Below are 27,088 nucleotides of genomic sequence, written 5' to 3' on the forward strand. Positions count from 1 at the left end.
TTGAATGAGATGAAACAACGGGGTGAAAAACACTTCCTGTTTTAAATTAAAAATTTCAACATAATTTGTATTGCTCTGCTACCAACATTAAAATATGTGGTGGATATCTTGCCAGGCTGGTGCCCAGCTTCTGTTTCTAGGCATTAAATCCTCTGATCTTTGCTGTATTGAATGGAACTCTTGTGTATTACTCCTCTATTACTTTAACTGAGAAAACATGCTGAGACTGTGGACTGCTGCTGAGGTTTGTAACAGAGACAGCCTATGAGGAGAGATCCTATGTACTCTTTTTTAGTACATACAGTTGACATGGTGGTATTCACTCAAAGGTTGGACTTGATGATTTTGGAGGTCTTTTCCAACCTTGACAATCCTCTGATTTTATTCCTCTCCACAATCATAGATGACAGCCCATGAAAATCAGTTAAATTCCAGTAATATACATATTAACAGCTAAATGTTTGATCTACTCATATTTGTATGAGAGGCCCTTTTCCCTTACAGATTTCTCCACTTGCTTCAACACTGGTAAGTCCCTGCAGAGCACAGCCAAAGATGATATTTTTAAATGAACAGCAATAAAAATTCCCCATAGCGAGTTTAAATCCTGATAATGGTGCACTTTTATTGCATTATACTGAACTTTTACCAATCAGTCCAATTATGGGCTAATTCATTCTCATCACTTTGGAAAGCATTTTTTTTTAAAGCCCTATCTGATTTTTTGGCATGTGAAATGCTTACAAAGGGAAGTTAATAAAAGAGCAGTTCATCTGCATATACAAAGGAAGATCATAATATTAAAAATTGCCACATTAGAGAAGTCTAGACCTTGACTATCTGTCATATATTTTTATAGCGTCTTATCACCGCGCTATCTGATAAAGCAGTGAAATGGTTAAGATAAATGAGAGTTAATTAGCGGAACTGATACCTGTCTATTGCAAGCCTTCAATTTGCATCTGGGAGCTCTGATTTTCAGAAGGGAAGCACACGCCTGCAATCCTGCTTCCCTTTGAAATCAATGGGAGTTATCCCCGCAGTGAAAACAAATGCTCGACGTTTCACCCAGAGCCAACTGAAACTTTTGCCGTCTACTCATCCCTTTGAATCATGAGCTAAAACATGGAGAAACAAGCAAATACCAGAGCTCTGAGATGGAGGGAGGTGCAGAAGAGCACAGACTTGACTTCTAACACGTCAGGCTGCAGAGCTCAGCAGCATGCAGAGACAAATAAGTTGTATCAGGAAGAGGGTTGGTGCAGATTATTTTTGCTCTGGCACAAAACTGACCAAAATTTGGCTTGTTTTTGGGTTTTTTTTATTGGTTTTTTTTTTTAGCTTTGCTTGTGGAGCAAAGTATTTACATTTGAGCTCAGGGATTAGATGGCGAGTTGCCATTGGTGTCAACTATTTCAGTAGGAATGGGTTGTAGCATAACTTCCCCGCCAAATGCTCCCTGTGCAGAACAAATGATTTACCACAGAGCTCGGAGATGGGGTATTTACATTCATTTAAGTTTGGTATAAACATTTACAGAACATTAGGACAAATACCAGCATTCTCAGCTAAACGTCTGACCACAATTATTTCTGAAGAATAAATGGTCTGTAGAATGACTCTAAAATGAGAGGCATTTTTTTCTTTCTTTTTTCCTCTCAAGCTAGAGGACTTTGAAAGAAACAGTGCAGCATGCAGCTAAACACACTGTGCAAAGGTTCATGTAGAGTTAAGGAAAACCATAGATGTTTGCGAGATTAGAGAGTGAATATCTAGATTAAACCAGTTTATGTTGTCCTTCATCTGCTGTTCTGTTTTTTTCCTTCAAAATCTCACCTTCAAATCTGACCCTGACAGGCATGCCTGGTTCAGTAAAGATGCTTTGTGCTGACCAAGTACTTTTTAGACCAAACATCATGAGCTGGCCACTGCAAAGGTGCTTTTCCCACTGGAAATGGTGGCATGAGGGTTGTTGACTACAGCACAAGAGACTATTTACCAAATATTTCTCAAAGGCACCTGGCTGTGAGAATAAGGAAGCCACTCAAAGGTACCTAGAACTGCCTAAGAGTAAAGTGCACATTTTCTCAGTGTTAGCACAACAGGCTAATGTATTCTTCATCACTCTTCTTTTAATTATTATTTTTGTTTCAGTCCTAAGTGTACCACAGAGAAACTTTGTAGATGCAAAGATTTCTGTTCAGTGCTATTTGTGGATCTGTTCTGCTTCTGACAAATTCATCCTCGTAAAATAGTATCATCAAGGTTGGAAAAGACCTTTAAGATCGAGTCCAACCATTAACCCAGCACTGCCAGGGCCACCACTGAACCATGTCCCCAAGTCCCACATCTACACAGTTTTTGAACATTTGAGGGGACAGTGATCCCACCACTTCTCTGGGCAGCATGTTTAAGAAAAACAATCAAACCCTAATAATAGTTGAAAAAAAATCATTGTTAATAATGTTGTTTTCAGTATATTTGTCATAGCCAGAGCTGTCCAGTAACTTCAGGACTCAACACGTCAGAACAGCTCTGTGGTCAGCTCCCACAGACCAAGGAGCTTAACTTGATTTTCAGGCACCTTGGCTGAACACGTAATTATGAGTTTATTGACTATCCTGGGACGTGTTTTTCTTAGTTTGGGGGGCCATGGTGTCTGATTAGGGATTTTTTTATGATGCTAATTTAAAGTTTCTAATAATAACAGTTTATTAATCTCTCAGCATTTCTGAGTGAAACTGGATTCTTTTTCTGCAGCCTCCTCTATGTTCTGTTGGCCCTGTTCTTCATCGAAATACATTTGTCCCAGTGAAAAAAACACATCCAAGGCAGATAACTAAAATCTGACCATTAAAACACAATTTATTACTCCTTTCCCCAAACACCCTCATTGGACAGTGTTAACTGTTGATCTGCTTCAGATTCTGGATCCCATGAAGAGCAGACCTTTCTCAAAATTGACAGAAGTCTCCGAGACTCCTACTGATATTTGGAAGCATCAGCTTAGGAGAGCATCTTCATAATAGAAGACTTCCAGGCAGAAGGAAACCCCAATCTATGAGGTTTAAAGCCATAAACAGAGACCCAGAAATACAGCAAGTTTTTGTTCAGGATTTGTTTGTCAAACACTTCTATGGCTGATTAACCTTAGCTTTGAATTCCTGATTTCTTCTCTGACATAATTTTGAACAGGGACATATTATTTTATTAAAAGAGAACAAAAATGTCATTAACACCCTGCATCATCTCCTAAATGATCGGGGCCTAGCTACTTTGGAGGATTTAAAAGCAGAAACCAAAGGAAAATGAGCTCTGAGCATTTAGGTGAGGCTCAGATGAAAATCGAGACCCCTTTGCTCTGATTTGCTTCACTGTGCAATGAATATAAACTGAGTTTAACAGCTTGAATTGTTCACAGAGGCAGCATTTTACACCCCTTAACCAAAGGTGCAAAAGACTGCATGACAGCCAGAACGGGGATGAATCCTGACTCAAAAGTTGCATGCACATTCAGTGAGGGTGGGGGAGGGAATTTTAATGAGCTCAGGATTTCTGTCAGCAGTAGCTTTAATCATCAGGTCTCCCCCAAAAATGAAGAATATTCATGCATACAATAATTAATACTGAACAGGAGATTTGTATCAATCTGACAGATAGGAGATGAAATTAACTGTGCTTTCATGTACAATTTTAAGTAGGTCAGATAAGAGCATCTATTGTAACCAACTTTTATTTTATAGATATACTCTGACAGTTACAGACCCACACGTACGCATTGAAGAATGTCTATAAAAATCTCCCACGCAGCAGAATCCCCTTACCCTGATGTTTGCAGGCTGCCTAGCTCTTTCCCTGGAGCTCACCATTCTTCCTCTCACTGATTCATGGGCTCTAAGGTCACAGGCGATGGTTGTGATACAACCAAATCTTCTGCAAACACGAAACTCAGAATAGCATGCAGTAATTCTTACACTGCATCCTGTCAGCTATGAATGGAGCATGCTGAAAATATTTAAATAAAACAACCTCTTCTGCTGCATTGATTTTTCTCTAAATTTTATTCATTTGCATCCCTCCATTTGAAGAGTTAGGTTGGATCAGCATTAGATATCTAGAAGTGTTTCCTCTTTTAATAATATTCCCCACTAGGTAGAGAGAGCAATAGTAAAAACATTACTTAAGGAAAAAAAATCAGAATATTACATTAATGTGATGGGGCTCCAATGAACTTAGTTCTCTGAAGTGGTTCATTAGTTTTTTATACCACTTTGATTTCTTCAACCTAAAATGGAAGTGCAAAGAAAAGATGTCTCTATTCCTTGGTCTGATCTGCATGTAAATTTTTAACACTCACCTATATGATAAAGAAAACTGAAGTTTGTTTTAAATTACGCAGGCACCTTGGCAGTGATGCTGTTTTACCTTTTTTCTAAACTGAAAAATTAAACCTGCACTTAGCAATTATTTAAGACCTCAGCAGCTGGCTGTGTTAGCATATAACTGCTTAAATAAAATAATTTATTTGTGTGTGAATTTCCTATGGGAAAAAAAACAAAGCGTTAAACCAAGCTCTGAAATATTTTTTGCTAATACTTTAGATCAGATGTCCTGCTCTACTTTTTCTTCCTTTGTTTTCTTATTTGTTGAAAAAGAAGAAAGAAGGGAAACTGGAGGAGGAAAAAATAAGAAAAAAATCTCAGTAGACATAAATTGAGAAGAATCATTACAAAAAAAAAATTTAGTTGTTTAAAAAAAGGCTGAAAGTATTTTTTTATGGGAAAATATATGCATTTTGTTCTGAAACACTAAAGTAACCTGCCAGGTAAATGCCTGAAGTTATACAAATGCTACAGCAATGTGTCAGACAGTCACTAATCAACACTGTGTACTTAAATAATCATGCACACAATGTCCTTAACTGCTTGCTAAACTGGGGACTAGTCTGTGTGGGATTTAAGTTAGTTGTCTAAGTGACTTTCAAGTCTTGCTCCCAAGTCAATATAGAAAGATAAAACAACGTCAGAAATATTTCATCCCATCAGCAACCCAAGTGTTTTTCTGACACCACAGCTCCTGTGGCTCAGCTTCAAGGAGAGGAGTCTGCAATGCACTTACATTTGATATTCCACACCCTGGGGCCAGGAACAATTTTGGGGGTGGTTCTCTTCTGGTTAGAGTGTTCACAGATGGCCCTGGGAGCTTGCAGGAGAAAAAAGGTGTCACCAGTGTGCAGCAGATGTGGAAATTATGTGAACTCATGTTAGATAGTTTGTCTGTTGCTCCTAAAGAGGCAACTTCTATCCCTGCAAGTGTTCAAGGCCAGGTTCGATGGAGCTTGGGGCAAGTAGGTCTAGTAGAAAGTATCCCTGCCCATGGCAGGGGGTTGGAACCAGGAGGTCTTTAAGGTCACTCCATGATAGTAGGTGGAATGAAGATCTAAACTTCTGAGCTTGGCAGAGGACCTGCACTACCCAACACCCAACCCTTCAGCCAAAGAATGACAGGGGTGACTTGGAGGCCGAGCACTTGGGAGGGCTGTGAGTGTAAAAGAATTAGCTGCTGTAATTCCCCTTGTGTGGGAACCAAACATGTCATAAAAGCAAGGAGGAAGAGAATCAGGACAAGCGGGTTGCTTTTAATTTTTTTTTCTTCTTCTTGTTAAGAAACTTTATTTTTTTGAAAAGTCCCCTTTGGTGGCTGCAACCTTATCACAGCAGGATCAACAGCTGAAACCAAATGAGAAAGAAGGTGAAATTGTCTAGACTGAATGAAGCGCGTGCAACACAGTGAAAAGTAAATTGGAAGTTTAGCATTCTTTCATTTTTAATAACCTGAAGTGTTATCGATAATGTCAGTAATTAATTTTTTTAAGATGTTCATTTTAGATCAATAGTATCCTCATTAAACGGGCAAGGTCATGTATCATATTTAAAACAGTAAAATTCAAGCTCTGTGGTGAAATCATACCAATTGGCATTAGTGAGGATGCAACTCTAGTATCTCCTTTCTCCTTTTTTTTTTGTTATTCTTGGTGAAGTTGTCAGACAAATATATACTTTTTAAAAAATTTATCAAAACCGTGTATTTCTCCTCTTCTCCTTCCCCATAGTTGTGCATTTGCAGTGTGGAAAAGGCTAAGAACAAGCATTGCTGAAACTGCTTCACTTCTGATTCTATGGGAATTTATTTTCTGTAGAGGTGCTAAAAATATTTGCCCTCAGAACAGCATGAGCTGACTGCTGCAAACTCTGTAATTTAAGGACTTCTGTGCTTTTGGTTCATATTCAATAGTTTCATGTGGGCATTTTAGGTTTTTTGTACAAAATACTTCTTCTTGAGATGCAGGCTTTGACTCAGTTGACAAAAAATTTATAAATCCAATCGTACATGTATATGGGCTTTGCTATAAACATCAGGGCAAATTCTCCGGTCTCTCCACCCAAAATAAAGCAGCTCTGCTCTTGGCAGAGCCAGTGCTTGAAGGATCAGACCCTTAACTGGAAGCTTAAATGAAGCTGCATATCTTAGTGGGAGAACTGCAGGTAAATGGCTGCTTCTGAAACCTGAGCATGAAACCACAGCCTCTGCAGCCTGTTTGGTTTATAGCCCAGGCTCAGCCCATATATTGCCTGTATCTACACATATTTACACCCTGGACTTCACATCTAACCTTTGTGACTGAAGCATTAAATGGAGCCACTTCCTTTTTGCTGCAGAGCTGCTGGAAATGCAGGGCTGCAGGATCACTGCTGGTGCAGGACTGAGCTCACACTCAGTCCACACCTCACTGCTCTTTCATTCCTCTTCTTTTAACTCCTTGTTCTTTTCTTCCTGCTTCCTTTCTTACTGAAACACTCCGTGAATAACTCTGGAATCATCAAAAAATAATAAAGATTTGACTTGATATGTCTCTGTAAGCACCTTCAGCATTACGAGTCAAAAATACCCAAGATGAACTAAGACATATTTCTTTTTGGTTTTGTCTAGAAGGCTGAGTTTTACAAGGGATCCACCCTTCATAGTTCCTTTGTTGTTGTTTATTATGATCATGTAAGAGAGCAAAGATTGCTGTATACAACACAGAAGAATGCCTTAAAAGAAACTTCGAATGAGCTGAGCTGTAGCTCCTCATTTGAAGGGAGGGGAAGAAGTAAAGAAAAATTAAAATTTAATTTTGTTTTCTTGATACTTATGTGGGAGAAAAATTGCCCTGTTCTTACAGGATGGCTCTACCTGATGTTTTGAACATGGTATGCCTGGGAGACAGTGTGGAGCTATCTATTTGCTTATATATTAAGAATGTTTTTCTATGTAGGAAACCTGAAGATGTTTTACATTTTTTGTGACTTTAATGTTTTTGATATCTAAAGTTCATGAAAAAGCCATGTAATTGGTACAGAACTTTTTTTTTCACTTGCATCAAGCCCCCTAATCTTTGAACATTAGAATAATTTTGCATCTAGCCTGGGGTAAATTAGTTTCTTCAGGGTTTTTTTTTAACTTCCCAACATTATTTATTTTCAATTTGAAATTCTTTTAATATCAAAGTGGGTGTAATTAATTCTGTTTCTGATGATCTGAAAATTAAAATGAAAAATTACAAATAATATATCAAAGAACTTTCATAAAATATACCTGACCAAAATAGTTCAGGTTTACTGAACCTACATATCAATTTTTGTAGGGATTTTTTCCTCATGTATATAAAAGCCATGCTTTAGTGCCATCTAGTGCACCAAGAAATCACAAAAGAAACTTCCCTCAATGTTTATGATCTTGCCTTGCAATAAACACTTTAAAACTTGAGATTAGAGCCATGGCTATCATATTAAGTAAACAGCAAAATGACTCTTAATTACCTATTTGGAGCCTGGCTATGTACAGTCAATGGTGAGCGTCGAGCAAGAGTTTCAGGTCTTCTCTCATCAACCATCATTGAAACTGAAAAAGACTCAGTAGTTCAGATTTAATCTCTTTTCCTCTGGAAAATTAGAAGTGTCTCAGAAGAATTCTAGCTTTCAGCTAAATATCGTGAGTCTGAAACTTAGTTGGGGAATACACAAAATATGGTGTGTGCAGAGCCTGGGTTTTTCCTTTTCCCATAACTGAACATTAATTCTCCAGATTTCAGGGGGGAAAAATAAAGGTAAAAATACCAAAAGCTTGCTGGTGCATGGAACAGCTGACAAGAATTAAAAAAATCACAGAATCATAGAAGGTTTTGTGTTGGAAGGGATATTAAAGATCTTCTAATTCCAGTAGCCCTGACATGTGGGAGGACAGCCAATCAAATATTTGGTAATTTTCTTCTCCTGTTTTGAGGTTTCATGGTGGGGGATTTGGTAAGGATTTTTTGGATGGGTTTTTGGTTTTGGTTATTCTTCCTCTCAGATTTTGTCAATGAAAAATAAAAACTGAGTTTGCAAGCCCAAAAAAAAGATTTGAATGTCACATCAGCTCTGGATTGTTCTCCATTATGAGAAACTCGTGATGACCACACAAAGAGGAGACTTTGGGCCTCAGCATCCACCCAGATGCTTGTCTTACCAATGATCTCTGGGTTAAATTTTTATCAGCATCAGCACTCTGGCGGGATGTGTGCGATTCCTAAATGGCTAGCAAGGTTTGAGAGGATTTGATCAGATGATAAAGAGCTTGGATATTTTTATTGGAGAGGTCAGATGATCTGCTGAAGGCATCCAGATCTTTGGAGATCAAGACACTGATTACAGGCACAGATTTTACAGCAGGAAGACTTGTGTTGTCAGATTTGACAATTCCAGTGCTTACAAACAGGTAGGAGATTTCTTGCCCCAAATCAGGGACAAGTTGCTTCTGTGCAGGTTTTATTATCAAAAGGAGAGGTAATAGCTTTGATCAGAAGGTGAGACTCATTCTGACCATCTTGCAAAACTGATAATCTGTGCTGATTGCCCATGTGTGTCCCTGATAAAGATTTCTCTATCTTTTTTTTTTTTTTTTTTTTTTTTAATATGTGTACTTTGAGTCTAGTACAGCAAAACATTTTGGTGTAAAAGCCAGATATGTGCAGCTTGGTACCTGAGTTCATTGCCTGGGGACACAGTGACAGCTGAGGGTCAGGAGAGAGGCACAGGAAAATGTTAAAACTTTCCCACAAGGAAACCGCAATGAGTGGCAATTTCAGCTTCATGTTGGGCCATTAAAACTTTTCAAATATAATAATAATAATAATAATAATAATAATAATAATAGAAAAATCTTAGACCTGTTTGGTGACCATCAGGCAATGCTTTTGAGCTGGAGTTCAGCTAAAGCACAAACTCCCTGTGACAATCCATGTGACAATCTGCATTGCTGTGGGGGCCTGATCTCTTTGAACTTCCAGGTGCAAAGCCATGACAATAATCCCCTTCCAAGCACTCATGTCGTGGGCAGCAGTGCCAGGAGTGAATGGGAAGCAGGAGAGGGAGGAAGATGAGGAAGATGCTACACTGAGGTGCTGTTTCTGTGCATGAGATGCTGCCTCCCCTTCCCCAGTGGTACAAGAGGCCAGAAGTAAATTCTTCCCATTGATGGTTACATGACTTTCAGACCCCATGAGCTGGATGTAGCTGAACTGAAATGATAAGATCCTTCCCACTCAACAAACAACCTTCAGGGGTGTCAGGCTTACCAGTTTGTGCCCTGCTCCTGCCTAGCAAAAAGAAAAAAATAATGGTGATCTTGTTAAGAGAAATGCATTTGTCAGCACTCTGAATTTTAATGTGAACTGGCAGTGGATCTCAGTGATAGAGAAAAAGTCTAATACGGAAGGTAATTTTGCAGAGACCTTGCTAACATGTGTTATCCACTGGCTTTCTTTTGTTCACCGCTGTGAATTATCAACTGACTCAAGGCAATAAAGGGAAAAAAGTTGTATTTCTCACTGTGTCACTTTAATAACGTCATCCAAAGCTCACTGCAATAATTTAATTTTGCAGACAAAGCACGGAGTTATTACATTTCTGACCCCCTCCTCCCCCAGCATTTTGTAGACAGGTATTGAGCAGTGCTTGACCAAAAGTTGCGATTCATGGTCAGCCACAGGGTTCTGCCAAATGTCTAAAACATTCATTTCTCTTGGAACAAACCATCACATTTCCTAATCCTCCAGTAAGGAAGCTTAATTCAATACAAGATCTGAATCACCATTACTAAAGAATATACAAGAAACCCTGCAGAAAACGTGGGATTAAGCAGCCCAAGAGAAATTTTCCTCTTACCCTCTGTCAGTTATAAGCAGAGATAGCAATGTGTATCTATGCAAAGAATCTCAGTCAAAAATAGGGGGTTTATACAGTATTAATAATCATAATATTATGAGATTTTTACCTTTTTCCTCTCGTCAGCAGATGGGAACCTTTGGTGATGATTTGGGATTCTATTTTACCAGAGACTAATTGCAGAAAATGCACTGAGGCTGTTTATCTATGGTGTTCACTTCGTGAAACTTTGGGTTAAGTTCTTAGATCCAAGCAGAGAGCTACAGAACGCAGCTCCTTTGCGGATTCATTTTAAATGTCCAACAGTTTGGGTTAGAATCATTTCTCCCAAAAATCCTGAGCCATTCTCCTGTGTCTTGCTTTAGTTTTGTTGTGCAGTAAGGAATTCCCCAGGTTCCACATGTGAAAAGGAGTTTTCTTGATGAGAATGCATTATCTTCTAGCACCACAACCTCAAATGTTTTCTCCCTAAAGTTCTTGATGCTTGCTACAGTTTACACCAGTCAGCAGAATTTAGCCCATTAACTCCATCTCTCAGTTCACCAGAAATTCCCTGTCCAGCACCCCTACTTTAAGTGTTACTTCTGGAAAATGTGGAAAATAACCTTTAAAGTCATCATTAAGTGCATTGCTGGGAGTGTCATATAAATATCTTATTTACAGAAGCATTGAACACCATATGTTCAAAGGAAGAGGTGCCAGTAAGTGCTAATTACACTGCTACTAAATGCCAATCAGGTAATTACACTCAGCCCACTTAAATGCTCTCTGCAATCTGGGGTTGCCTCAGCAGCTGAGGAAGGATTACAGGCATCCAAAAAAGCTCATCAGTGCCCTTTCCTGAGGGCACTGGGTATTGAACCAAACTTCTGAGTAGGACGCAGGCTTCCCAGTTCTTTATTTCCTCTGTTCATTCTTTTCTAGATGCTTTTCTCTCCTCCACTCAGATACTCAGGAGCTTTTTTCCTTAACCCAGAAACATCTGAAATAATTTTTTTTTCTCCCTTAGAGTATTCCCCCCTCCTTTGATCCTTTGATTACTTTCTGGCCTTGTAGAATATGTTTGGCCTATGGTTTATCTTCTGATTCCTGGGAGAGAGGTGACCATTGCTTGAACTTGGCCCATCTCCCCAGCAAAGCACTGAGCAGTCCCTGCCAAGGTTCCCTTATTGAGAACTTATTTCTGCATCCCCATTTTGAACTCTTTGCTTAGCACTGATGTGTTGTGTTCAGCAATAGGATTTCTGCTCATATCCTTTGCCATTTCTCAAATGAATTTCTGGTCAGAAAGCCAAACCAGAGGCAAGGTACAAGCATAGATATGCATGTATATATAAAAAATACATATATTAAAATAGATTATATATACGTGTGTGGACTGTGTATAGATATTATACATATATTTAATATAGTAGAGATATATAGATATTTGGAACCTTCCTGGAAAAGTGACAAAACTCTGCACTGTTGTATAGCTGTGGGGCAGCTCATCAATACGACATGTGAGGCTGAAATGCAGATCCAGTCCCTACCATTTTGCAGGCAGCCAAACCACCAGGCACGGCAGTCCTGAGCATTGCACAGAACGTGCATGTTAAAAAAAAAAAAAAAGTGAAATATACTCAGTAATCAGTGGCAAAATTTGTCATCACTTTAATGCAGCCAGGAGGCAATAGGAGACAGTTTAACAGATGTTTCCATATTTAAGCCAGAACAAACAGAACAGATTAATTTCCCCACTTTCTCCTCAGAAGCAAATGCCAGAATGTTCTGGGTCTGAAATTTCAGTGTAACACAAGGGAAAAACAACTTTTTGATCCCTCCAGCTGCAGAGGTGATGTGTGCAGCAGTGATGAGCTTAAGAACCAGAAGCCAGTCTGTGAGTTCAGGCTGCTGCTTGGGGAGAACAAGGTTGCAGTTGAGGTCCATTAGTGCCTGATCACACAACTTGGAGTACAAGCAATTTAGAAACATTACACACTGCTACTATTAAATATAAATACCAAAGCAGATTTTTTCTGAGTAGAGCAAGAATTTCTCAGCACAGCACAAAACTCACTGTCTTGTCCAAACTGTGGAGCGGGTTGAGTGTGGTGTTTCTTTTTCTTACATAGCAGGTTTTTGGCCAAAACATGGGATGAAATGTGCTCTCAGCTGCCATCTCAAATGCCTGTGCCATCCCACTGATTGCAGAGGGGTGTCCCAGGGCACACATCAACGATGGATACAGCTCAGAGGTCATAAGCTACCTCTCAAATTGCAGGACTCCCACACTTAATTCACTGCTCTAATTATACCATCAGCTGTCATTACTCCTGTTATTTAGATCTGTCATCCTGACCCAGCAGGGAGGCTGGGGGTGAGCTGGTGCAGGCATGAAGGAGAAGAGGGAAGGCTGCAGGATCCAGGGATCTGGCACCTGAGGTTGCAAAATGGAGCTGTTTTGAGGCTGCTGGAGGGGAAACCGCTCTGGCAGCAGCTTGTGCCCTGTTTCAGATGGGAGGGGTGTCTCAAATCTGCTTCCTCCCTCCGTGCCTCTGTACCAGGGGTTGTTTATTTTTTCCGATTTTTCTCACTCCACGTGGCTTGAAGCCTACTAAAACTGGCTGTCCAAAGCAAAGAAGCCTGGTGTGATGCTGAGGGATGATCAGCACGACACCAACCACTGCGTAATTTCACATCTTGTTTTACCTGCAGCCTCCCCTGTGAATTGCTTCCCTTCGAGCTTGGGGAGGGCAAACGGGGAGAGCAAAGCATCAAGGCTCCTGCTTTCCCCAGCTGCCGGTGAATTGCTGTGGGTTTGCTCTTTCCTGAGCTCTCAGGGCTCTCCACCCCGAAGGTGAAAGTTTTGTAATAACCCTTTCCTCGGCCTTGACTCAAAAGTTGCCAGCTCAGTGATTCACCCCGGCTTCACCACCTGCTTTCTCTGGAACTGGCAGCTGAAACCCCAGCTGGAAGGAGCCCGTGTGGGGACCAGGGGAGATGCTGTCCCCCAGCCCACGCCTGCCCACGCTCACAGCCCCGAGTGACAGCTGTGGGGTTGCGTTTATCACAGGTGTGCAGTTCACATCTGACATTAAAAAGCCCCGGGGAGGAGAAGGAGAGGAAGAGAAGGTGTCCTTCCTTTGTGGGAAGCCTTCTCCTCTGTTTGCCATTTTGAAGGTTTTACAGTCATTAGACCGTCATCTTCACAATTGCCTCACCCAAACTTTGCTGGAGCTTAAACACATCTTCCCTGTGAAAACGATTTCAGCCCTGGCAGGATCTAAAAAAGGCTTTTAATCCTAGTTATTTTCTGTTCCGCTTAATTGCTTTACCCAACACTTACACTTCATAGAAAGACAATCCATCTTTTCCCCACATACTTCTGTAATAATCATTATCCTCCTCTGCAGAAATAAAATAAATAATTTTTTTTTTAAATTTCAAAAGAGGAAAAAAGTGGTAGAGGTTAGAAGGAAACTTGACATTGAAAACAGACACTCAAATTATAGATGTCTTTGAATAATCCACAATATTTTTCATGCACTTCATAGAGTTCCTTTCTGGAGCTAATGGAGCTTTAATAGGGGATGTTTCCCCCCTCCCTTCTCCATGCAACTACCCCTCCCCTTTCCTCTTCCACTGTGAAGTTTCCATGAGTAATCCCAAAAACAATATTTAGATGACTGAAATGCTAGAGCATAATGTTACTGGATAATACAGCATGTCCAGAACGTTCCTCTGGGATGGAAATCTTTTCTTTTCAGTATATTAAAGGAGAAGTAAACATTGTAGTGGGGATAAAAATGGATGCTTTGGAAAGCTATTTTACATTTTTGCCATGTTCTTACACTTCTGTCAACTTTATTGGAGCAGCATCAACTATCCTAAAAGTTTTCTGGGGACAAACTCCTTTCTTTTCATGGTAGCTGTGAGTGCACCTGGTTGTATTTGTCTTGTCCTCCCTGTTCTTTCTCCTGTTTCATTTGCCAGGAAACCACCAGGTCAGGTACCATTTATGCAGGCACGCTGTATGTTTTCCCTAACTTCCAAGACAACCAAAACTACGTCTGTTGCCTTTATCTAGTGTTTGTGTCACCTGTCAAACAGTGAAATCAGACTCTGCCCTTGGTGACCCAAAAGTTCACCCACATTGATTATTATCTTTCATTTCAAATTTCACCTTTTAAAGAGTCCTGATACAAAAATTAAGAACTAAAATATTTCCAGAGTTAATGTGGAATTGTTGTTCATCCAGGGACAAGGGTGCTATGGCAGCAAAGCACTTTTTTTGAGCAAGATTGAGATAATTTGGGGGCAGCTCCTTTGTCTTCCCCAGACTCTCTGTTTGAGTGTGGGCAAGCCCCACCACTTCACCAGGCAGCTGTTTATCATCTCCAAAACAGGGCTGACAGAAGATATTAATGCTCTCTCTTACAGGCAGATGATGTGAATAAATCCACAAAGAAATGTTCTGGGCACGTCTGCACCAAAGGATCTGTGGTTTCAGTGGAGATTCCCAAGCTGTCTCTGTCGTGCCTGATGTAGGTACCAGGAGCAGCCTCTCACAGAGCTCAGACCACGCTGAGACCCACTACAAAATGAGCCCACCTACAGCCAAAATACAGAGCAGACACAACAGTGAATCATGTAATAAGGAGAGGGTTAAAGACAGGTACATTGCTTGTCTTTCGGGCACCAAATCTGTGGCATTAATGTGGTATGAGCAATAGAAAACCTGTTATTAAATAGTTTTGCTTTCAGATCAACCTGCTTCTCACATCCCTTAGAAACTTGTGGCATGGTAAATTGGTCTTGACAAGAGTGGACATTTTTTTGTTGGTCTTAGGTTTAAATCCAGCTATTTGTAATTCTCATTTCCCACTGCAATAGTGTCGTCAAGAAAGGAGATCTTTATTTTTTTTCACATTACTGTAAAAATAAAAACATTTCAGTGGAAACTCATAGGTCCTGCAGCCACTTTGCTGACCTAGTCAGCTGGCCACCTTTTCTAATGCAAAATGTTTCACGTGAACAGCTCTTGTTTTATGCCTTGTAACATTTTCATGTGACTCGTGACAAGTGATTCATATTTCTTTGGTATTCGCCAAAGATCATACTTAAAAATCTGATTCTTAGAAATTTTTCGTTCCCTTGTGTAGGAGGGATTGTGGGTGCTGTAGTCAGGTTCATTATGATAAGGCAATCTCAGACAGTGTCACATAATCCAGTTTACAGTAATAAATAATAATAATCACAAATTCATTAAAATCTTGAGCTTCCAATATGACAAAAATTACATCTAAGCCAGGAAAAACCTCTCTAGAATGGTTTTGAACTTTAAACCATTGCTATTGCATTTAAAATATGTGGATAAAATACACATTCAACCTAAATATTTGAGTTGTGAACTAGGATGTGAGGTCCAGGCTTGAGTCTTTGCTTTGTTAGTGGACTTCCAGTGTGACTTCAGGAAAACTGCTGAGTCCCTGCTATTTTCTTCTATTAAATGTTATGCTTGTTAACATTTTTGCTTGTTTTGACCCTAAACTCTCCAAGGGAAAGAAGAAAGACTAACTCTTGAGTCTACAACAGTGATTAGCAGAGGCAGTAAAATTATGAGAAAGGGTGGAAGATGCTCAGGATTTTGGCTGGGATTGTTCAATACTTTTATGCACCTGAGATTTAAATAGTAATGAAAAAAATAAGAACTTCCAAAATTTTTCAGTAAGGGAATTTTTGTAGTAATTACAAATACTTTGAAATTGAAACATGGTGTGATTTAATTTTAGGACCTCAGATGCTCTGCCCAGTCAAAAGTTGTACAAAAATGTAGCAATTGAGCTGTCTTTGGGTTCTTTCACACTTCAGGTGTGAAAACCACCAAAACTGATGAAAAATGGATAATGGGGAACTGGGGAGGAAGGGGAGGAAATGCATGCGTGCTAAAACAAGAAAATTAGACAAAGAAAAAGAAAGAAAAGAGAGTGTTTTTTCAACTCTTTATGGAAATTCAGATATCCAATGAAGGTTGGCTGGTGTTTCTTATTTGGCCTGAATTGGCTGGCTCTTGTACTTTCCAGTTCTGTTGATAAAGTCATGCTGCGTCAAACTGCCAAGAGATGCTAGTACATAGAGGGCTGAGGGGATATTTAACTGCTAGAAGGGAATTTTAGGCTTTGATCTGTGCTCCCAGATTTTTACATTTTACTTTAAGAAGTTTAGGACCTTTGCCAGAATGATTGTATAAATTGAGTTGGTGAGGGATGCATTTATTAAAGTACCCCTTTACTGGGTGACCAGCAGCTTCCTCCAAACTCTCACACCAAAAGCTGGCATTGAAAAGTCTCATTAAATCCTTACAAGGTTCCTTTCAGCTTTCTCCAAATCTTACCTTCGGTTTCTCAGTGGAAACTGGCACCAGCCAAAGAGTGATCTGGGCATTCAAATAAGTGCTTTTGGTTTATGTGCAGTTCCTGGGCTTTCAAAGACATCTGGAACCTGCTGTTGCCCTGCTTATGCTTTTAGTGACACATTACTTGCTTTGTCTGTTTTATAAATACAGTAGTAAATACACAACCATTTTGGTTTTTATGGGACCCAATTAACAGAATGAAAGAGGATCTTTCCTTAGCTTTATTGATCTTTGGAGCAAACACTAGGGAGAAAAAGTCCCACATACCACATAAGTCTATCTACTTTTTTAACTTTCCTCTTTTCATAAAATTAATTAGAAAATATTTAGCATGATGGTATTGACCTTTATGGTTACATGTAATTTTTAAGAAGTTGTTCACTTTTACAGATTAACTCAGAAACATTTACTTAAATTCAGTAGAAAGTACGTCCTCCCAAATAGTGACAGATGCATTAATGGTTAAGATAATCTCCATGGCTCTCTTAGGTAAATACTATCAGTCTGAAATCTCCTTTTAAGGAGGAGATAACCAAACCCACTCAAGAAATAACAGCAAACAAAACAAGACAAAGTAAACTCACATTAAAAGAAATTAGTACCTACAAAACAGGGTAACAGCTTAACAAGCTACTGGTGTAGTACAAATCTCCTCTAAGTACCAGGAAATAAGCCATTGAAACTTCATCACTAAAGTGAAGTCCCCACTTGTAAAACTTCAGATAGCTACAAACTCCTTTGATTTGATACAAATCAGAGGTAATTTTTTTAAGGTGCTATTTGCTTCTAATACACCTAAGCAATAGGTGAGCTGAGAAAGACCAGGGATGAGCAAACACAAGGCAGCATAACCACCCTGGCCTTAAATATTCATTGAGGATGGGCAAATTTAAAAACAACAATAAGGACTTTTAAGTGTTTATATTTCTGTTGATTTTCTCCTTTCATCTTCTGGCATAGAGCGATGTTTAGTGTCAGACCTTGTTAACCACTCTGAAGCCTTTCTACTCTGTAATCCTTACTTCAGAGTCAGTTTGTATTTCCAACTTTAAATAAGGTGTTATACCCACACATGGAGAGGTAATAACAAAACTTCTGTTATGACTCAGTATAAAGATGGATTCCTTTTCAAATTACATCTTCCTTGGTGCATGCAGCCCACTGCTCACTGTCTGGTCTGCTTTCTCCTCAATACATGATCAAGGGACAATACAAAAACTGTTTCAACTCCCAGTAAGAGGCTTAAGTTTATAGCTCAGACTATAGGCTCCCAGAGACTTTAAGCTCTGAATGGGCTATTGGATCAGCTAGTCTGACCTTCTATACAAAGCAAGCCCTTACATGCCATTCAGCTACTTCTGCAAAAAGTATTGCAGCTTGTTTGACTAAATCAGGACTTCCTCCTTATAAAGCACATCTCTCAGAATGTGCATTCAAAACACATGCTCCACTTTCTTTGACAGCATATGTCAATGCTCAGCCAGCCTTGCCGAAAAGTAACTGTCTAATTGGTAATGTGAAATTGCCTATTGCCAGTGTGTTGCTCCAAATGTTCTGGACTTATCTGGGGATGTTCTAGAGAATTGTCAGTACATATCTCCCCTAGGCAATGATTTGCCTTGATATGTTATAGAAGCACAGAATGTGCTGAGATGGAAGGGGCCCACAAGGATTATTGAGTCCAACTTGTGGCCCTGGACAGGACACCTCAAGACTCACACCGTGGGTCCATGAGCATTGTCCAAACACTCCCTGAACTCTGTCAGGCTTGGTGCTGTGACTCCTTCCCTGGGGAGCCTCTTCCAGCGCCCAACCACCCTCCAGGTGAAGAACCTTTCCTAATATCCAACCTAAACCCATTTTGACACAGCTCCCTAAGTTTCTTCCATATTGACTTAATATATTCTCTTCTTTCCTTCAGTTATATGGAGTCCTTTAAACTGTAGGTTTTTAGGATGTGCACACTTGAGCTGTATCTTGCTTTCCATCACCTTTTGGGCCTTGCTGAGTTTCTGTTAACTTGAAATCATTACAAAGATTTGTGCTGAAGTCTAGCTGCAAGCAACTGAAAGCCAGCAGGGACCTGGAGAAGTACTGTATCATACAATGAATGGCTGGAGGGGCTAAAATCAAAGGGAAGGGTTATTTTATATTTTTCCTCTTTATGTATGATATGCTGATGGATCTAAACATGTTTAGGTACCCATCCCAACCTGTTTGTAAAGATGCATCAAACCTTGACCTGTTCCACTGTGTAAATATGGAAAAAATGTCAAAAATCTACATTTATATAGGTCCCTAATCCCAGTTGTTTTGCTAGTGAATATTTATAAGGTTTTGGGCCACAATGAACTCATGAGTGTGAGCATATATAAAATACTCAGGTAGCTGCCTCTGTGGAGTAAAATTTCCATTCTTGGTGTCTATGTAAATACAAGATTCGTGCCTGCTAAACCAAGAAGATTGCAATGCCAAAATATAAGCAGATAAGGGTGTTCACCAGCCTTTGAGGTGGTGGGTTTATTTTCCATGAAAAGTAGGTGATAATGATAGATGAAATAAGCATGACTGCGGTGGAGAGGGGGAAATGCAGGGCTGTGCATTAGCACAGGCTGGGTAGCATTTACTTCAACTCTGTTCAGTCTTCTCAGTGTTTCAAAATCAGTCTTATCAGGGAGACAGCAACAGATTTCCAGGAAGGAATTCATGTTCAGTATGTCATGGAGTTGCCCAATTACCCTACAAACCCCCTGCTTGGCATAAGCAGGGTTGACATTCTCCTGCAGGGTGGCCTGCAAATTGGAGCCAGCTCCAAGAGAGTCCCTGGGGAGCCCAGCTCTCTAATTATGTCACCACTTAGTGGAATAATGAACACTGATGGGTTGAAATGAATCCTGGTCCCAAAAGATTGAACTTTTTAGCCTGTCCTGTATCAGCCATCTCTTCATTTCATATAGAGTTTCAGTAAAGTAGAGGGCAAGGCCAAGTTCAGAATAGCACCCTGAGCAGAGATTGGAATTAATAATATCAGTTTTACTTATTTGTCTGAGGACATTTTTTGCTGCTGTTAATCCAGTTGGACTTAAATGATTTTGCCAGTCTTGAAACCATTTTTAAAAAATTAATCAGAATAAAGCTGTATTTGCTGGTAGCTTATAGCATACATGGAATTCCAGTTATTAATTTCTACCTCGTTGTGAAACTTCTCTGCATTATATCATCTATCTCTAATAATGGAACTAATGATATTTATCTTGCAGATTTGCCCAGTGTTAATTTCTGATAGCAATCTGATAAGGGGAATTGCTGCATGGCAGAGGACTGTGGTTAAGGTGGGACCAATTTACTCTCTGACTCACGGTTTTGACAACTCATCTCCACCCTCCCTTTTTTTATGTCAGTGAAGCACACTGTCCACTAAAAATCACTGGTGTGTGTCTGTGTGGCTGCATTGCCCTCTAGTGCTGACCCTCTGAGGAGAAGGGATAACATTTCTACAACTGAGGACTGCAGATGAGGGTCCTGAGGTCCCCTCCTGAGAGGCAGCATGACTTTGGCTCTGGAGACTCCATATGTTCTGGAGGTAAGAAGCTCTTGTGGAAGAAACCCCATAAACCAGTGAAGAAACACCTAAAAATTGTTTGAAATAACTTGAGTGTCTTACTGCTCAAGGGGGAAGGTTGTTTTGGTTGGTTGGTGCTGGTTTTTCTCTTTTTTTTTTTCTCTTCTGGGATTAAATAAGACAGATAAAGGCTTTTCAAATGTTTCTGGATTTTTTTTTAACAGAAAACATTGTGTATTTGGTATCTGAAGACACCACAGCCTACAAAGGTGGACAACAGAGGAAATGTTTCACCACCAAGGATGGGATTGTTTATCAAAGTAGGGATCATCCTTACAGGATCATACACCAGGATCCACAGGCTAAGAAAACTGCATTTGACAGGGAAGACCAAGGGAAAAACCACTTTTCTGCCTTATTAAATTCAGGAGCTTTCACCTCCTCCATCCCAACCACAATGCTCCAAATACAGGACTACTGGTTATATTAGGAGTAAAGCTGACAGCATCAGGAGTATCTCTCAATTTTAACACAAATAAAATTTTTATTTTCTTTCTCATTCTGTTTTTCTTCTATCCTTCACCAGGTCTTGCATTTTTATACCCTGTAAATTTAAATTTTATTCAGGACAACCATGACCTATGTTAAGATAAAGCACAGTCCCAGAGTCAGCATGTTTAAAACACTGATTGTGATCTCTGAAGAGTCATAATATTATTGTTTTAAATCTGCTACTGTTCAACACAAGCACTACATAATAAAGAGTCGTTTCTAGAGTGCTGCAGAAAACCTGTTGTGGGACTCAGCTGTGGCAAGTGAGGCCACAATACAGCTTTGGTCAGCCATTGTCCCCATCCTGGTGTTTGCCTGACTAGTTAAAAGTTTGATCAGTTTTTCCCTAATGTAACTTATAATTCCATCTACCCACATATTTGAGAATTTAGTGACAGCTATCTCAAAAATTGAATTCGTTCCTGAAAACTGTGTCAAACTAATTTAGCATAAGTCAATATTCTCTAGCATTGTTCTTTCTGTCCTCTTTGACCAAAAACAAAAAAAAAAAAAAAAGAGAAAGAGGGAAAATAATATATTAAAATGAAATAATAATTATAATCATATCCTCATCAAAACAAAATCTTCCTGTAAGAAAAACAATGAAAAGCTAAACTTTCCAAAGAAAATAAAATCTTTGCCGAAAAAATGTTTTTCCCCCCAAATGCCCACTTTTGATACTGAAACAGTAGTAACTGACAATCTTAAAAATCCCCATCAATATTATTTTTAAAATGCAGCCATTCACTTGCTATGACTGTCACTTTCCTTTGAAGACTCTGCTGTAGATTCAGGGTGTACAGGCCTTGGAGGCTGCATCACAGCACAACAGAAGCCTCTTCAGAGGCTTGGCAGTGTGACATAAGACAGGGAAAACATAGGAAAAAAGCTATTTTCTAAAGTTATCTGAAAGGCTATCAGGGGAAAAGTTCTTAGAGAAAAGAAGTAACAAGTGAACATGTCTTCACAGGACATCCTAACTCACCAAGCAAGTTAATAAAGTGTGGAATAGTATTTTAGCAGTTTGCTTATTATTAGCAAGGGACCATACCCCACATGAAACATGACTCAGTCAGCTGCAAATAAACCCCTCTGCGTCCTCTGAGGTTTCTCTCTTTGATGCTTGACTTATCCAAGATGCTTCCCACCGCCTGCCTCCAATTTTGCTTTTGTGGTAAATTGTTTAGACATGATTTAAAAACACATTATGGGCTATGGAGTGAGATAAGATGTAAATCAAGCTCATCCAGTCATTCAATCCAAAAATAATATGCTGGCATGGCGGGATATTAGAACCTCTGCAGGATCCCAAGTGAGAAGTCTTGAAACAAAATCAAAGTTATTGTTGTTGTTATTATTACCCTGAGCTGAAGAGCAGAGGATCCTTCCCTATCTGCGACAGGCATCTTGTGTCAGGTTTCCCACACTTTGAAAACCAAAGCAAACCTTTTGATTAGAAAGAATAATACACTGTGGCATATGTGGTGTGGTCTACTGCTGCCTTGTTTGACTGAATCCGTGTTAACATCATTGATGGGCAGGCTGACTTGGGTTGGGTGAAGTTTGGAGAAAACTAAAACTACAATGGAATTCCTCTGAAACTCCCTCAGCTTAAATGCCAAAAACCCCCCAAAACCAAACTAAAAGTCATGCCCTATTATTACTGAGTTCTTTATATAGGCTGTAAGTTTGGAGTTTATGATAATAGCTGGTAGGAAAACACAACAAAAGGAAGGCTCAATCCCCACCAGTGAATAGTATCAAAGCTGAAGTCCTCACCAGCAGTGAAAATACATTATTTAAATGATCCACAACAACAGATTCACAACACAATCTTTTTATTTGATATAGACCATATCAACTAAAATACAAATTGCCTATGGCCTAGAAAGTGGTATGCATTGCAAAGTCCTTTCTTCTAACTAATGCCACTTACAATTTCTCCTTCAAAAAGTTGATCTATATTGCCAGACTTTCTTGTGAAAGTAAATAAATAAATACTTATGTGTCAATTCTGCTTAGTAGAGTGGACGGACAAGAAATTAATTATATGAGGAAAGGATAATAATATCTTTCAAAAAAGCCTTTGAGAGCCAGACATGTGATTGGTGGTCATTGTCCAGCACAAGGTAGCTGGTAACCTTTCTCTAGAAGTTCATTATCTCAAAGAAACAAAATGTTCACATGATCTTCATTCCACAGTTGTGGTATCCTTTTGATATACTGGCTCTTGAATACCTTGAGGAGGAAGAAATTCTGTTTCTGATTTATTACTGTGTCTTGTACATCATAGAAGAATGATCGTGTTTGTGGCTGAAGAGATGTCATCTGGTAACTTATGGTATAGAATCATAGAATAAAAGAGGCTGGAAAAGACCACCAAGGTCATCAAGCCCAATCTTTGGCTGAACACCACCTTGTCAGCTGAACAACAGCACCAAATGCCATGTCCACTTGTTTCTCAAGCACCTCCAGGGATGGTGACTCCACCACCTCCCTGGGCAGCCTGCTCCAATGCTTCACCACCCTTTCAGTGAAGAAATTCTTCCTAATGTCCAACCTGAACCTGTCTTGGTGCATCTTCAGTACATTTCCTCTCATCCTGTAACTTGTCACTTGGAAGAGGAGGCTGACCTCCACCCTGCTGCGATCTCCTTTCAGGGAGTTGTAGAAAGCAAAAAGCTCTTCCCTGAGCCTCCTTTTCTCCAGGCTGACCACCCCAGCTCCCTCAGCCTCTCCTTAGAGGTTTTCCCCTCCAGATTCTTCCTTAGCTTCACTGTCCTTCTCTGGACATGCTCCAGCACCTCAATGTGTGTCTTGAAGTGAGAGGCCCAGAACTGGACATTCAGAGTGTTTGGAGCATTTGCAAGGTGCACAGTGTGAAGCACAGGTATGAGGTGTGCTGAAAACATCCTGGGAAAGGAAGAACACAACCAATGCCATGTAATTGTTCACCTAAAAAGAAAAGAATTCCCGCTCCTACTGAAAGCAGGGATAAAAAGCAAACTGTGTACCTACCAACAAGAGCTACAGAACTGGGGAAGGATCCAAGTATGTTTCAAACCTGCATGTTGATCTGGAAAGCTGTGGATAATTGCTCCCAACTGAGTGAAACTCCACTATGGAAAAATACTTGATTATGTTGGAAATCACTTAACCTCTGTCCTGCTCTGTCCAGGTGAGATTAACTTCTGTTGCCTGTGGTCATTCCAATGAGAAGGTCACCTGTTCTGTCTGAGAACAGAAACTAAACAGTTCTAACTGTTATTGGATGACTCAGGCCCTAAATGGTGAATAACAGAAGTTGAATGTGATTCAACCCAAACAAAAGCTGAACTCTTTCCCAATGCTGCATTATTGTCCAACATTCCTGAATAAGTGGTACAACCTTATGCAAAATCCAAACAAACTCAGCATGTGAAAATGGCATTTAAGCCTGAATAAAGTGTTAAAATAAACGTATTAGGCAGCAAAGATATGTTTTGTAAACACATCAGGATTTGTAAACAGATTGCCATATTACGTTAAAACCATTTAAAACTCCATTTGTGACTAAAGCCATTTCATAACATCTTTTTCTAAGTGGCTAGAGGGACACGTGTGGTGTGTTTAGTCTGTTAAAGGAGAGAGCAGGAGCACAATGGAAGGGTTCTATTCTACATAAGTGGGTCTGTGTCACAGCAGCTTTGAGCTGCTGCTGACAGTCCTTGCTGCCCAATTGACCCCTTCTGCTTATATTAACAGACCTCAAAATTGATATTAATGGTAAAACAGCAACAAAAATTATGAAGCTTGGCTCAGCTAAACAGTTACCATCCACACCTTTGTCTCAATACTGATCAGCAAAGCACAAACACACATACTCCACACTTTATCTCATGTACTGAATTGAGATTACTTTGTTGAATCAGAATCAAAGACAAAAGACCATCCCAAATTTGTAGTTTTCTTTCTTGTCTACACTCCTCTTAGGGATTTTTCACTTTTTCTGTTGAGCCCAAATCTTTCTAAGTCCATTCTTCAGGCTGCCTCTGCAAAACTTCTTCAGAAGGTGACATCTCCAAAGACCACTGAGGTCTTTGAAAGGATGATGATCTCTCCATTAGCTACCCATGGGGCCCAAAACATGCAGTCAGATGTGACTTTTTGATGAATTAAAATTAGATAAATTAAATTAGAGAAATTAATGTTCCCTCCACATTTATTTTTTTAATAAAATTTTAAAAACCTGTGTTACAGAGCCAGACTGTGGAACAGTATGACTGACTTCTATGAAGATTCTTTTTGGTGGTACCTCCCCCACTGGCAATAGCTCAGGATCTGGCCCAGGATTTTCTTTACTGAATATGAGCAAAAGCATTAATATTAAAAGATTCAGTCATGGAGAGCTTGCTTATTCAAGTTAGCTTTTGTCACACGACAGTGTTGTGAATTTCATACACTCGAAATCAGGAGGTTGGCTTAAAAAAAATTAAATTGCAAAATAAACGAATGACAGGACTGTGTTTATGTCTGAAGCATTTTGTATATATTTAGGTTTTACTCCCCTACCCCCTCTTCCCTGAAATACAGAAAAAAGGCAAAATAGAAACACTGTAAAGCAGCTGCAGTGGCCATATAAGAAATTTATTCCAGAAGGTGATAAAACAAGGATCTAAGGCTTTTGACCTGTCCAGTTCTGAGGCTGAATTTGCAAAGGCAAGCGTGTAGTTACCACTCAGGACTTAGCAACACTGGTCACACAGAGATGGGCCCAGAGACAGCTCTGGCAAGTCACAGCAGCTCCAAACCATTGAAGGCTTTGTTATCAGTGTCTCTGTGAGATCCACACTCATTATTTCACTCTCTTCCCAGCCTGGTGTTTCCAAGTTTGCTCACTAGCCCCAGTCATTGACTTTTCACAATAGAATTTCAGTCTAGCTGAAGTTAATTAATTTAAATTTGGCTCCAGCTCTGGTTCATCTCTCATTAAGCCATCCTTTTCCTCTGCCTCAGCAAAACCCTATTACCTCATCTGTTGGACTGATCATCCCAGGACAGTGTCCAGCCTGGACACAGGTGTTAACCCTTCCCCAACCCCCTGGTTACCTCTGGGATGATTTGCAAAGAAGGTCTCCTTGAAATTTAGGTTTGCATTAATTTTCCTCAGAGACAGCAATACTGGAAAAATACACAGAGAATTTGTTTTTTTGATTACAGCAACTGCAGAAGGGAAAGAGATGTTAAAGCAATTTGTGATGGTTTATAATTGCAGGGATTGCTACCAAGGAACTTAATTAATGTTTAGAATAAGGCTTCTGTATCCTACTGGAGCGCTCCTGAGGGACCCCAAATGGAGACACATTGTTGCACCCACTGAGATTTCTCCCAGGGGGAGTGGGCTGCTGTCTGAAGGAGTCAGGTCCCAAATATCTGCTAAAATGGAGGCAGAAGATAAAAGCTGTGCAGCCAGCAGCTCCCTCCCTGAACTTTCTGCACCTCCTGTTTACAAAACTACCTCTGCTTTAAATTCCCAGAGCAAGCTTTCAGAGATGGCTCGGAGACTCAGAAGCTCCTGTTTGGAATATTAACTGTAAATAACTTTCCAAGATAAGCTTTGTATGGCAGAGTGGAAAAATTTCCTTTGACTCTTCCTTGACGGTGAAGCACCGTATGCCCTTACTGTAAAGTTCTCCCGTCTCTGTATGCTGCAGATATGTCTAATGAAATGTCTTTCAACTCTGCAGACACTTGCTGTACACATCCCTGTTAAACCACCCTGCCCAGCCCCAGCAGACACATCCCCTGGCACAATAGGACAATCCAAATGAGGTGATGTGGTGTGTCTCAGCTGCCACCGTCCGGGGGGGATGCACAATGAGATACAGGCAGGAACTCAATTAAAATTGCCATTTTAATTCAGATGACTTAAGAATTTCCTTCTACTCCTAAAGATGGATAAAGAGGTTTCCTATCTTTACATTTCAACCCACCGGCTGATAAATTCAAGGCACTTCTTGTTGCAGATAGAGAGAACTGCAGAAGCTGCCATGCCATCAGAAATGACTTGAGAGAGACAGCCAGGGATTCAAGCTGCTTCTTAGCACTACTAAATAGGTTGATGCCTATAATTCCTAAAACCATAACAGCTCACTAGTAATTTCTGTCATTTCAACAATATAGTTTTAGAAGAGATTTAAAAATGTATCACCACTATTTCATCAAATGCCACATTTCACCTTCTGTAGCCACTATTTTGTATCCTTCTTTGCTATTAAATTGACTTCAGTTCTTCAAATGACACATCTGTTTAAGCCTTATCTGTTCAAAGAAAGCTAATAAGCATAGCTA

This window comes from Anomalospiza imberbis, chromosome 5 (assembly GCF_031753505.1).
Source record: "Anomalospiza imberbis isolate Cuckoo-Finch-1a 21T00152 chromosome 5, ASM3175350v1, whole genome shotgun sequence".
NCBI classification, from domain to species: Eukaryota; Metazoa; Chordata; class Aves; order Passeriformes; family Viduidae; genus Anomalospiza; species Anomalospiza imberbis.